The sequence below is a fragment of the Equus asinus genome, chromosome 27 (genome assembly GCF_041296235.1).
Source record: "Equus asinus isolate D_3611 breed Donkey chromosome 27, EquAss-T2T_v2, whole genome shotgun sequence".
Classification (NCBI taxonomy): Eukaryota; Metazoa; Chordata; class Mammalia; order Perissodactyla; family Equidae; genus Equus; species Equus asinus.
The window spans coordinates 28,052,141-28,065,519 of NC_091816.1; positions in this window are offsets into that span (position 1 = coordinate 28,052,141).

The window sequence follows — 13,379 nt, forward strand, 5'->3', positions numbered from 1 at the left end:
GAGGGACTCACTTCATCACAAACGAAAATACTTAAAGGTAATAAAGAAACGCTAAGTCTCCATGGCCATTTCTCTGCCTAAGAAACATAAGGAATAAAAAATATTGATATAAAAACCATTAGGTTAATTAAATGTGAACATAAGGTAAACATTTTTACTCTTTGTCGTAAATACACCCTTATTCAATGGATATTAGGTCTGAATAGCAGTTTAAAAGCTAATGAGTCAGCTCCTGCTTTAGTGTGGTTTATCCTCTCTAGAACAATCCTGCCAATGGGGCCACTGCTACCAGGAGTTAATTGGGCCTTCTGGCCATCATAACATGGAGCAAGAGAAGGTAGCAGTTTGTTGAACTCCCTAATGAACACTTCCTTTCATAATTTTAACATATTTTTAATATTTTTGGCATGACTATATTTAAACAAATATAATTGCTGCTTAAATATTACCCCAATTTCAGAATGGTAAGAAAATTATCTCATTTCTGTCACTTGTATATCATTTGACTGTGAATGGCTTCATTCAGAGATATTAAAAGGTAAGATCATTGGGAGTTTTCTTGGGTACAGCATGCAAGGGCCCTGGGAAGAACTGTGAATTTTTACAGCCACCTTGCAAAAACAATTCCATATCCTCAGAAACAGAGGAGCTGGGAAGATACCTAGTTTCTCTTCATTAACGTGCAAAACCTGTTTCACGGTTTTCTAAATGGAAAAGACATGCATAAAACATGTCCTGTGACTATAGACCATAATTAGCTTGGTGGTGAAGCTGTCAGTCTTAATAAGTACATAAATAAGTAACATTTATATTAGTATTTTATGGCCATTGCCAAAGAGTGAATTAAAAGGGTTTCTCTTTTTTATATGGATTGTCCATGGTCTGTCTATTTATCAGATGTTATGTGAATGCCTAGAACATAGTCCTCTTAGTATTTTCAGATATACTTACAAACAGGTAAAACTGACTTGTTGAATTGCAATGTCTTCTAGTCTTATAAAATGTTTTTCAAAAGATCTTAAATAGTTTCCTAAATGTCAGCCTTATAAGACATATTTAAATAAGAAATGGATCTTGTATTCGAGTGTCTAGAAAAAACTGTTATACTCAGTAATTTCAGTTCTAAAATTCATGAAATTGTTCAAAATTTAATGACAAGAATGTTCATAGTATTGTTGATGATACTGTCTACTGAAAACAACAAGTTCAATAGAAAACTGGTTAAATAAAGGTGCATTCGTATTATAAGGCGATATTATGAAGCCATTAAAAACGAGGCTGGAGAAGAACAATTACAGGTGAACAGTGTAAATGGAGTTTAAATGAAAAGTGGGTTAAAAACTCAAAATGTAGAATAACCCAAGTTTATAGAAAAACAACCACCAAAAGAAACCAGGGAAAAATATTTATTCAGACAGAAGTTAAACACCACAAGTATATTCCTTAAAATGTAGACAGTGGTTTATACCTGGTTGTTGGGGTGTGATACCAATTGCTTTTCATTTCATTTTTTTTTTCCCTTAAACAGTGCTTTTTCCATGTTCTAAATTTAAAACCACAGTGTTCTGGTAATGAAAGCCATAAAATGATTTTAACTTTGAAAGAGTATATATGATTCCTGACACTCCTTATCAACACATAGAAGATCATAAAACCTGATTTCCAAAGTTTAATTCTCTCTGGTTCTCAGAAAACTGAGTTATCACATTACTACACAGAAAACTGAGACCCCGCACACAGATGAATATTATCTATGTGATCTGGCTTAAGTAAAAAAAAAAGAAAAGAAAAGAAGCTAGTCCTCATGATCTAGTTCAAACAATGAGAGCTGAGCTGCACTCAGCAAAATGTATCTCCTAGATCAAGAGTATGAGGTGCAAAACGAAAATGAAAATAACGTCAGCGTAGTTTCTAAGGAGAGAGTTCTGGCTAAAAGCAGAAAAATTTCTGAGTGAAGGGTATAAAGTAAAAGCACATCACATAACAAGAAATGCTTAACGTAAAAATAGAAACAACTTTTAAAAATTCCCTCTGACAACAGATTTATGACAAACACAAAATGCAAAGGAAAAGTAATATAGTCTGAAACGTTTTAAAGGATAATGTATGCTGTCAGTTGTCACACACAGTTTTTATCTGGTCATTGGAAATGTCTTCATGTATTGTTTTCTAACAAGCTGTGTTGAAAATGTTATTCAGAAATGTTTAGAAAATCTATACTTGTTTTTCCCTCCTATTTTGTCCATAGGTAGGCTAGAGAACTACATTGAAACAGTCAAGGAATGAATGGTTGAGGATTTTGTCTCTTTAATGATCAATTTAGATTGTTCCATGCTCAATTTAACCATAATAAACCAATCCATCAAACTCTACCTATCCAGTTGCTATGCTCAGACAGGTGATTTAAGTAAAATCAAGTAGCACTCAGCAACAGCTACCTTCCAATATTTAAAAAACCTTATAGCACGTCTAGTTCTTAGCACAATCATCCATATAGCAAAATTTAAAACCCATTCAAACTTGTTGCTCCCTGCCGACACTTGCTTGGGATTTTGCCATGTTTCCCAAATATGTTCATTTGGACACCCAACACTGTTGGCCTAAAATAAACTAAAAGGTCATGAGATCTCTTGTTATGTTTTGTTTCATTTCTTATTAAGCAAACTTGCAACAACCTATATTATGTGTAAGACACTGTGGAAGGCGGTAGAGATACAAATCACATGGATGGACCACAGCTCCTGCGCTTGGGGCTGCTCACAGACTGATGGGAGAGACAGAATTTAACCAATTAAATACAGCAAGTGTTAGGAAAACACACGCTAACAGAAGTGAGCAAGAAGCGCTCCACAGTGAGAGGCACGACAGAGTGATAATCCATCTAACGAGTCTTTTAGGGAGCCATAAGTAATGCAACAAGGCAATAGGCTAAATCTTGAGTAAAGTGAGATTTGAAAGTGAAAGCGAGGTAGAGATCCAACTTTCAGAATAACTGTCTGAGATAATTCTTCTTGAACACATGCAAGAAAGTTTCTAAAGCTGTCTGTTCATTTTCCTCTATTAGCTTCCCCTGTGCTTGTGATTTCCATTTAATAGATGCTTTCTAAAATACTTTAAGGAAAATATGATGTGGAAAATGACTACTTCCAGGATATCTAAAACACTTCAGTGATTAACATATTAATGACGTTTCTTTCCAATGAGAGCTTTTTTTAATGATAAAAATTATCACCAGCATATCTGAAGGAGTTCAAATGTAATAAAGGATCCAAGATTAGCATGTTATTATTGCATGAATACTTAAACTCATAAATAAAAGATATATATTCTCATAGCATTTTATTCTATTTTTCAGTTATCAAAGGAAAAATAGGTAATCAATATATATTTCTAACCATAGCATTACCAACAAAAGACTTTTAGTATATTGGTCCTGAATATCTACTTTAAATGTTATTGATAAGAACACAATTTAAAATCTAAAATATTCAAATCCAAAATTTTAAACCTAATTATCAAATTTAAATTGAATATTTTCACATGTAGCAAATAATGCACTGTAAATTTCTTTATCACTTTAAATACAACTTTTATCCTCTTTCAGTAGGTATCAAACAAAGCAATAAAAATGATTATAAAAATAAACGGTGAAGATAATTCAAAGGATAGTTATGCAATTAACTGCAATTTAAGCTATGTTTTGGGGTTCTGAAAAGCTAAATATCTATAAGTATTTATCAAACTTTGGGTTCAAATGATTTTGAATAAGTATTAGTTGTTCAGAATTGACCTATATTCTACCATTAGCTTTGAATCTTGTCTGAACAAAGTGAATATATGAAAGAACGAACCATAATTTAATACATAAATGTGATTTAAAAGATAGGTATGCTTCTTGAGTCATAAACATGGGCCATCGTTTTAGCTATACAGCAAAGGATGAAAGTGGAGGAAGTCATATTTGTGAGAAAAATTGAATTTTCTACTCTAAAATTTTGGTGTTAAAATTCAAAATAGAAAATAACATAGTCATTGATAACATCATATTTTTCAAGGTTCCTAATTTTTGGAGCATTAGGAATGCCCCACTCTTGTTTCAGGGGCTACCACTTCACCTCTGACATAATAGTAATTCTTTCTCTCTTGTTTCTCTGCATATGAGGTTTTTTCTACAGCAGAGAATTTCCTAAAATAGAGAAAAAAGAGCTTCCGAAAAGTAAAAACATTTTCCCACATTACTTTTGATAATATCTACTATAATCACTGAGATACACACAACTGAATGGCAAGAGAACCTTTCAAAAATTCATTGCTCACACTTTAACCAGGCATTCAACACATCCGAAACTACTCAATGAAATATTTGTGTGGCTCATCTTCATCTACATATCCACACCTGCCTACTTACCATTCCTGGAAGGAGCTGTGTGTAATGTTTATTCCACTAAGCCTTTGTTCATACTATCATCACGGATTGCAATACCCTTTGAGCTTGCCCCGTCCTTCAGTCCTGTCCTCAACCAACATCAGTACCAAGTACTACCAAGTACTACCAACTTTTTTAGTTATGGAAATTCTACTCATACCTCAAAGTCAGGAATAAAAAGATTGTGTTATTTCTCTAGAGCCTTCCTCAGCCTCTCCTACTTAATACCAAATTAATTGCCCCATGTCAATGCTTCCACAGTAATTTTCTCATTTTATGGCATTTGCTCTACCTGTATTTTAGCCTGTTCTCTTTAATGTTGCTTTTCCTACCCAATGGTCAAGACCTTGAAGGCAGTAGCACAATGACAGCTGAAAGTACAGACTTAATGTCTACAAACACTTCACTAAACATCTTACATAACAAGCTATGATACCTGGCAAGTTGTCCAACCTGTTTCTGTTTCCTTTTTATTATTATAAATATGAGTAATAAAAGTGCCTATCACAAAATGAGAATCAGATTAAATGAAGTATTGCCTGTAAGTATGATGCCTGAAAAAGTAGATTCTAGAAAAAGATTCAGTTAACTTTAAAGTAATGACCATATAATGAATATAGATATTTTTTGACTCCTTCATAAAACCTAGCATAGTGTTTTGCATTATAATAGGCATTCATATGTGGAATTAAATTGATATCTATAACTGTATTCTCTAAATTCTGCAAGCCAAGAGCAAATTTATTTCAGTAACTAAATTATTCAGGAATTCTGAGGTTCAAAATCCTTTCTTGGGTTGATATACTTTCATAAACTACCTGCATAATTTTAAGTTTCAGTTGCATAAACGCTAGTCTCTGCTTGATATTTTCTTTTATGGATAAATAAGTAAAACCTGGGGCATAAAATCCCGGGTAGACAATCAAAGGAAAGCTTAGGCAGGAAAAACACATAGGAGGTGAGTACACAGCTCTCCCATTCTCCTACAGTGCTGAGCACTTCTAATATAAGACTACTGGAAAGAGGAAGTTCTTACAAAATAGTCAGGGGTGGGAGGACCTGCAGTGAACTTGTACCCTGTGAGGAGAGAATTCACCGCACATCCTCTGGGCTGCAAAAAACAGCTGTTCATTCTATCTGTGGGTAATTTTACTAGAGCTGATTTGGCATGAATGCAATGGAAACAAACCTCTTTAGTGGACTTGAGTCTCAGGCTCATATCTACCCTGCAATAATAAACTTCTAATAATAAACTTACACTGTCCTGCAGTAGTGCAGAACATGAAAGCGTTAAAATCACCCATTAGAAGGAAATCCTCTAAGATCTAAAGGGTAATGCGTAGGTTTTAATCTTATAAGTTCTATAAACAACAACGCAGTCAGAATTTTCTTTTCGTATATATTTATATAGTACTTATTCTCCTTGCCAACTCCAACTATTTTTTTCATATTTTTCTAAAGTTAATGGTAACAATAATAGTAGCTAAATAAATTTTGGAGATCTAATATTCTCTCAATGCAGGCATAAATCTTTAGATTGAGGAGAAGCCATTGAATTGCAGCTGGTGCGAGGATGGAGGCAAACAGAAAACTTTGAACATCACAGAAAGATCCCAGAAATATTTTTAAAAATTTCTTTAACAGTCCCCTTCTAGCCAAGGAAGGCTGGGGCTCTCTGTTACCACGTGGGCTGAGAGGTGGGGACATTGGTGTCAAACTGTTTCTTTCACAAGTAAAGTTTTTGAGTATGGTGAAAGATGTGTAGAGCTGAGTAGAAAGAAGAAAAGCATTCTCTCAAATTTGTTCTAAAAATGAGTGTGATATCAGTTCTTCCCTACTTGGTCTATAGATTCAATGCAGTCCCAATCACAATCCCAGTAAGTTATTTCAAGATATTGCATAACAAACTGATTCTAAAGTTTATATAGAGAGGCAGAAAAACCAGAATAGCCAATACAATGTTGAAGGAGAAGAGCAAAGTTGGAGGACTGACACTACCCAGCATAAAGACTCAATATAAGGCTACAGTAATCAAGCCAGTGTGGTATTGATGAAAGAACAGACAAATAGATCAATGGAACAGAACAGAGAGACCAAAAACAGACGCTCATAAATATAGTCCACTGATCCTTGACAAAGGAGCAAAGACAATACAATGGAGAAAAGAAAATCTCTTCAACAAATGACTGACATTCAGATGCAAAAAAATGAATCTAGACGCAAACTTTACACACTTCACAAAAATTAACTCAAAATGGATCATAGACCTAAATGTAAAATGCAAAACTATAAAATTCCTAGAAGTTAACATAGGAGAAAATCTAAATGTCCTTGGGTATGGCAGTGACTTCTTAGATACAATATCAAAGGCACGATCCATGAAAGATATAAGTGGGACTTCATTAAAATTAAAAACTTCTGCTCTGTGAAAGACAGTGTCAAGAGAATGAGAAGATAAAGCACAGACTTGGAGAAAACATTAGCAAAAGATACATCTGATACAGAATTGTTATCCAAAATATATGAAAACATCTTAAAACTCAGCCAGAAAACAAACAATCCAATTAAAAAATGGTCCAAGGAGCTTAACAGATTCCTGACAGAAGAAGTGATACAGTTGGCAAATAAGCATATGAAAAGATGCGCCAAGTCATACGTCACCAGGGATATGCAAATTAAAACAACGAGATACAGCTACACACCTTTTAGAATGGGCAAAATCCAGAACACTGACAACACCAAATGCTGGCAAGGATGTGGAACAACTGGCACTCTCATTCATTGCTGATGGAAATGATAAATGGTCCAGCCACTTTAGAAGATATTTTGGTGGTTTCTTACAAAACTAAACATATTCTTGCCATAAGATCCAGGCATCAGGCTCCTTAGCATTTACCCAAAAGACATGAAAACTTACGTTGGCACAAAAACCTGCACAGAAATGTTTAGAGCAGCTTTACTAGTACTTGACAAAACTCAGAAGCAATCAAGAAGTCCTTCAGTAAGTGAATGGATGAACAAACTTTAGTACATGCAGATAATGGGATATTACTCAGAGGTAAAAAGAAATGAACTATCAAGCCATGAAAAGACTTGGAGGAACTTAAATGCATACTGCTAAATGACAGAAACCATTCTGAAAAGGTTGCATACTGTATGATTCCAACTATATGGCATTCTGGAAAAGGCAAAACTATGAAGACAGTAAACAGATCAGTGGTTGCCCAGGGTAGGCAGTGTTCCAGAAGGGGTGAACAGGCAGAGGACAGAGGATTTTTAGGGCAGTGAAAATACTCTGTATGATACCATAATGATGGACACATGTCATTACACATTCGTCCAACCCATAGAATGTACGACACCAAGAATGAATCCTAATGTAAACTATGGACTTTGGGTGATAATGATGTGTCAATGTAGTTTCGTCAATTGTAACAAATGTGCCACTCTGGTGAGTGGTGTTGATAATGGGGGAGGCTATGCATGTGTAGGGGCAGGGGTCATTAAAAATCTCTGTACCTTTCTCTCAGTTTTGCTGTGAATCTAAAGCTGCTCTAAAAACATTAAATCCTTTAAAAAAATTATGATGTTATGTAGCATACAATCCGAAATAGTACACGTTTTAGTACCTCAAATATCCAGAGAAACAGTTGTAAATTTGTTCTAAAATATAAGTAGGACTTTCAAGGGATATTGTTAATATGGTGACATAGCTACTAATCTCAAATCAAGAATAAAGTAGTTTTTCAACAGATTGCACAAAGTTAAACATTTTAGAATTACTATATTAAAAGTAATATATTGATAGATATCAGTTATCTAGAGATGATGGGTAGGATTATCAGTAATATTTTCTTTTTTCTGTGTGTGAGGAAGATTGGCCCTGAGCTAACAGCTTTTGCTAATTTTCCTCTTTTTGCTTGAGGAAGATTGTCACTGAGCTAACATCTGTGCCAACCTTTCTCTATTTTATGTGGGATGCCCCCACAGCATGGCTTGGTGAGCATTGCTAGGTCTGCACCAGGGATCCAAACCTGCAAACCCCTGGCCACTGAAGCACAGCGTGCAAACCTAACCACTACACCGCTAGGCCAGCCACTATGAGTAATATTTTCTACATGCACTTCTATATTTTCAAAATTTTGAGAAGGACAAACTTGGCTTTATGATAAGAAAGAATATTAAAACAAATGAAGACAAATGTATGTGATAGAAAAATAAAGATAAGCAGAGAAATAGCTTCAATTCAGATCTGTGTTTTTACATTTTATGGCTTAACTTTATAATTATTATTACTACTTTAAACTTAAAGATTTATTTTACTTAGCATAAGAAGACTAAACAAGTTTCATTAGTGAGAACCTTTTGACTAGAGGGTTTTCAAGAGGTTTATCTTGTCAAACAAAAAGTCCATACAGCCTCAGAGGCTAAAAGTACTTACTCACGTGCACTTGAATTTTGTGTAGACACAAAATCTTAGAAACATAAAAAATAATAAAAGTCCATATAATTCAAAAGTCCCCTGTAATCCCACTTCACTCTTGAAAATTGTCTCCAGACTACAATACCAAATTTGACTTTCAATTTGGAGGAAAGGCAAAGAACACACTAGTGACACCTGCTTCATTCTCATCTCTACAAATCCCCAAAATCTTGGGTCACCAATTCTAAGAAGCTAAGAGATTTCTGCCAGAAACAGATGGAAAGTGGGCTCTCCGGTACTGGGGCTTCTCTATACCATCTCTACAGCGCCCTTCTTTCTTGAGTCTAAAGATTCTACAATTAATCCAGCTTCTTTTGCTTACATTTTTCAAAAATCAAAACAATTTTTTTGCATGATTTCGTCATTTTGGGTGTGAAAAGTGTCTTTAGATTTGAACACAGACACGAATCACAAGAAACCAAGCCCTCAGCTCCTGGGATTCAGTACTGTTTTGCTTTGTGTTCAGTGACTATATACTCCATTACTTACAGCTACAAGTATATACTTGCTTAGTGTTAAAAATCGAAGAAGAGACACCCAAATATAGAAGATCCTTTCATAGCACTAGAGTAATTTGACACATTTCCATATTAAAATATGATACTTATATTTTAATTGAAGGGGAGTGAAATTGAGACTGAAAACTGGTTCTTCATTTCAGATGCACAACAACACATCTCAAGAAATACGCCCCTGCCTGGTTACACGGCTCTGTGTGCTTTAGAAAAAAAGTGCTTCCCCTCGTGTTGCTATAGTTACACTAGGGTACCTTTAAAAGGACTGCAAAAATGAATTCTATTATGTTGGAGAACAAAACACCAGAGACATTTGACTTGACAGAAATTTTAAATAGATCTCCTTACAAACTACCCATAACTTTTAGTCACTTTGCAGGTGAATGACCAGTTATTGTAGTTGTTCCATTCATTATATGCATAAATTTCCGAGACTACTGCTATTTGCATAGTACGAAAGAAATGTTTTCATGCTGGGACACAATGAGAATCCATTGCAATGGAAAGTTTCACAGCTTATGTAAAATGTCTAGTTTTAATGGGTTTAGTTCTTCCATTTGGGAATAAAACAAATTTTTTTGTAAGCTCCTACAAGTTGGAAAAATTTCCCCCTCTCCCTCATAAACTGCCTATGGACCATAGGCTTAACCTCTGTTGTTTGTCATGGTCAAGAAAATTTGACAGAATGAAAAGGAAAAGAGGGAATCTTCTTTTTCTAAAATAACTATAAAAATTCGCACTATGGCATGCTAGAATAAAAAATCATGGTTCACTTATAAACATTCAAATTCTTTATTTAACTATCCTACTGCTAATAAATATTTCCAGCCTATGAGTCACAATGTCTTCAATCGTTTTCCAGTATCTCATTTTCAATGAATTCTTTTAATTATTTTCTTCTGGTATAGTCAAGAGGCAGCATCGGACCACATTTACGAGTAAAATCCCTTATTTCTGAGACCTGAGCTTGAAGCCTGTCAATGTTCTTAGCTGGCCTACTTTCTCGATCTATTAAATGGTGCTAATCATAGACTCTACTTTATAGATTGATTGTGAAGCTAAATGAGAAATCTTTGCAAAGTGCTTAAACCCAGTACTTATCCCAGTAAGTTCTCAGTGAATGTCCAATGTTATTATTGGTGTTTTTGCAGGAAGAAAAATAATAATAATGATGATAACTTGTGACATACCATGCTACCAGATACATGGTAAGCAGAATAGATAAATTGTATCTATTCCTACAACTTGAGGGATAAATAACCCATATCTTGAATACAATGCCTTGTTTTTATACTTCAAGTTAGCATTAACTCTCAAGGAGAGGCATTTAATCATTTAAAAACAGAACATAAAAAGAAACGCACATAGTATATGTTGTTTTTCCCTAGAGGTCTTTCCTGTAACGTTGACTCTGAGTATAAAAAAATTATGCTCAGAAATTCATCCACTTAGCAGCTGCTCACAGAACACTGTGGGTCAGAGGTAAAGTGGTAAACCAAAGAGAGCCTGCGCTCTAGCAACACTCAAGCAATAACTATATTTAAATCTATATTTATATCTATATCATATTCTCATCTATATCTACATATAGAAATATAACTTGTAATTAGTACTTGAAAAATTATAATGAATCATTAAACTCTAATTTTTGCAAATCTTTCACGTTAATTTGATAAAATCCTTTTCAAAGACATTACAGTGGAACCACCTCCTCAGCTGTCGCAAACCTGAGCAACCTCCCAATTCTGATTTTCTACTGTTCTCCAAATAAAAATCTAGTTTCTATCATGTTTACCTCCAATTCCACTTTTGTCTGTCTCAGACTATTTTAGCACCGCGTGCTGGCACATAATTTTCCATTTATTTTCAGCTCTGAGTTTTGCCTTCCTTCAAGATTATTTACGACCCCTTTCGTGCTGTCCACCATCATGATGCAAAAGATGGACCTCTGCAAATAAACTTTTCAATTAAATGGCTTTTTTCCTCCTACCTGTGGGATATCAGTTGATCATCCACCTAGAAAGCTTATATTACATTATGTGGGATAGTTTATGATAAAAGGTAAACAATTCTTTCCTCTATTTTCAGTGCAGTACCTGATGGGAAAACAGTTGTGAAATCAGCCTATTGCATAAATATATATAAATATACTTAAACTTTTTCAGTTCTCTAAACGAGTACTCCTCAAACTAATATGTATGCAAATCACACGAGCAAACTGTTAAAACACAGATTCAAATTCACTAGGTCTGGGGTGGGACCTGAGAATCTGCATTTGAACAGCTCCCAGATGATGCTGATGATACTGCCACAAGGACAGGACCTACAGCGATCCCAGTCCCATTCTTTATGTTGATAATAATGATTCCAGACACCATTATTCACACAGATTTTAGTACATTCTTCCACAGTTTTTGTCCCACAAATTCTAGCCTTCTATACTCAGTGTCTAACAGGACACAAAATACTTTCTGGAGTTTTAACATTGTTAAGGCATGCACCCCTTCTGGTAGAGCCCTTCGTGAATCCAAGAATCTCTTCTAGAATATTTCATACTGTCTTCTAAACACTTGGCATGATATACATGTACAGACACACAGAGTGAGGGAAATTGGCTATTTCATTTTATGTTTAGTATGATCCTCCTGATACTAAATTTCAAACCATCTCATAATCTCCATCAAAAGGACATTCAGGACAATATCAGATGAATTAGTAGAATAACATTATATTAGAGTGGCTTTAAGATTTATTTTCTACTTTCCAGTTTTGGAGGGCATATGGTAGACGGAGAAACAGCAAAGCTTCAGGTCTCTCTTGATGACATGTGGTGGCAACAATGCCTGAGGTCTCTCACTTTAGTCATAAAAAACTCTTATAAACAATAAAATAAGGTCTTTGAAGTGGCAGAGTATGATGTTAGTGATACAATGATTCACGATAACCCTTTTCATCCTTCTTAACAGAAGAGAGACTGGGGGCAAAGTTGGGTTTATACCTTAATTTTGCAACTTACTAACTTTGTGGCCTAGAGCACATTCCAGAAAAATGCCTGAGACTTAATATATATTTGATGTTAGTTACTATGAATATTAATCATATTGGTATATTTCAGAGAACTCTGACATTACAGTTGCAGACGTGACTATAAAGCAGGTTAGAGTGGACGGTTCCCTTTGGACAAACAAGAACACAAACCTTTAGGAGGTTCTACAGAACCCTAAACAGTCCCTCTGCTTCCTTTCTCACGTTTCTAAATTCTCCTAATATTAATCTAAGGCTACAACAAGGAGTATATAATAGAGTATATAATAGAACATAATTAAGAGCAGTGAAGATATTAGTTACCAGAAAATGAGCAAAAAGTATTCAGAAACAAAGTCTTCAAATTCACACACTGACAGAAAATTCAACAATGCTAAAATTTATAAGATATTCACCTACGTAAAGCCAAAAATATATTCTGCCCATTTCCGCTGAGAGATTTAATTACGTTTATAATATATTCATCTATTTCTTAGACATTCCTAAAAATTGTGTAAGCAACACACATCCTTAGTATTTATATTTTTAAATGAAATTAAATCATGCATAAACTCTTCCACTTAGATTCTAAGTTAGATATAAACAATGAACAGTGGTGTTCAGCTTAAAAACGATGATGAAAAAATGTACACTGATAAATGGTCAAGAAAATTCTGATTATATATATACATTTTAAATGCAATACGATGTTAGTGTCTGTGAATAACAAAATATCCAGAATCTCCACAATAATGAATATAACGGTTTTAGCTTCATTATGATTTTGAGAACATTTAATGTGACTGCAGAATCTTCATTAAAATGTTCCATTACACCTTCTCAAATGTCATCATTGTCAATTCAGGGTGAAGCTAGGTGTCAAGTCAAATATGATGACACATTTCTTTGATGTCATGGTGTAGACATAAAT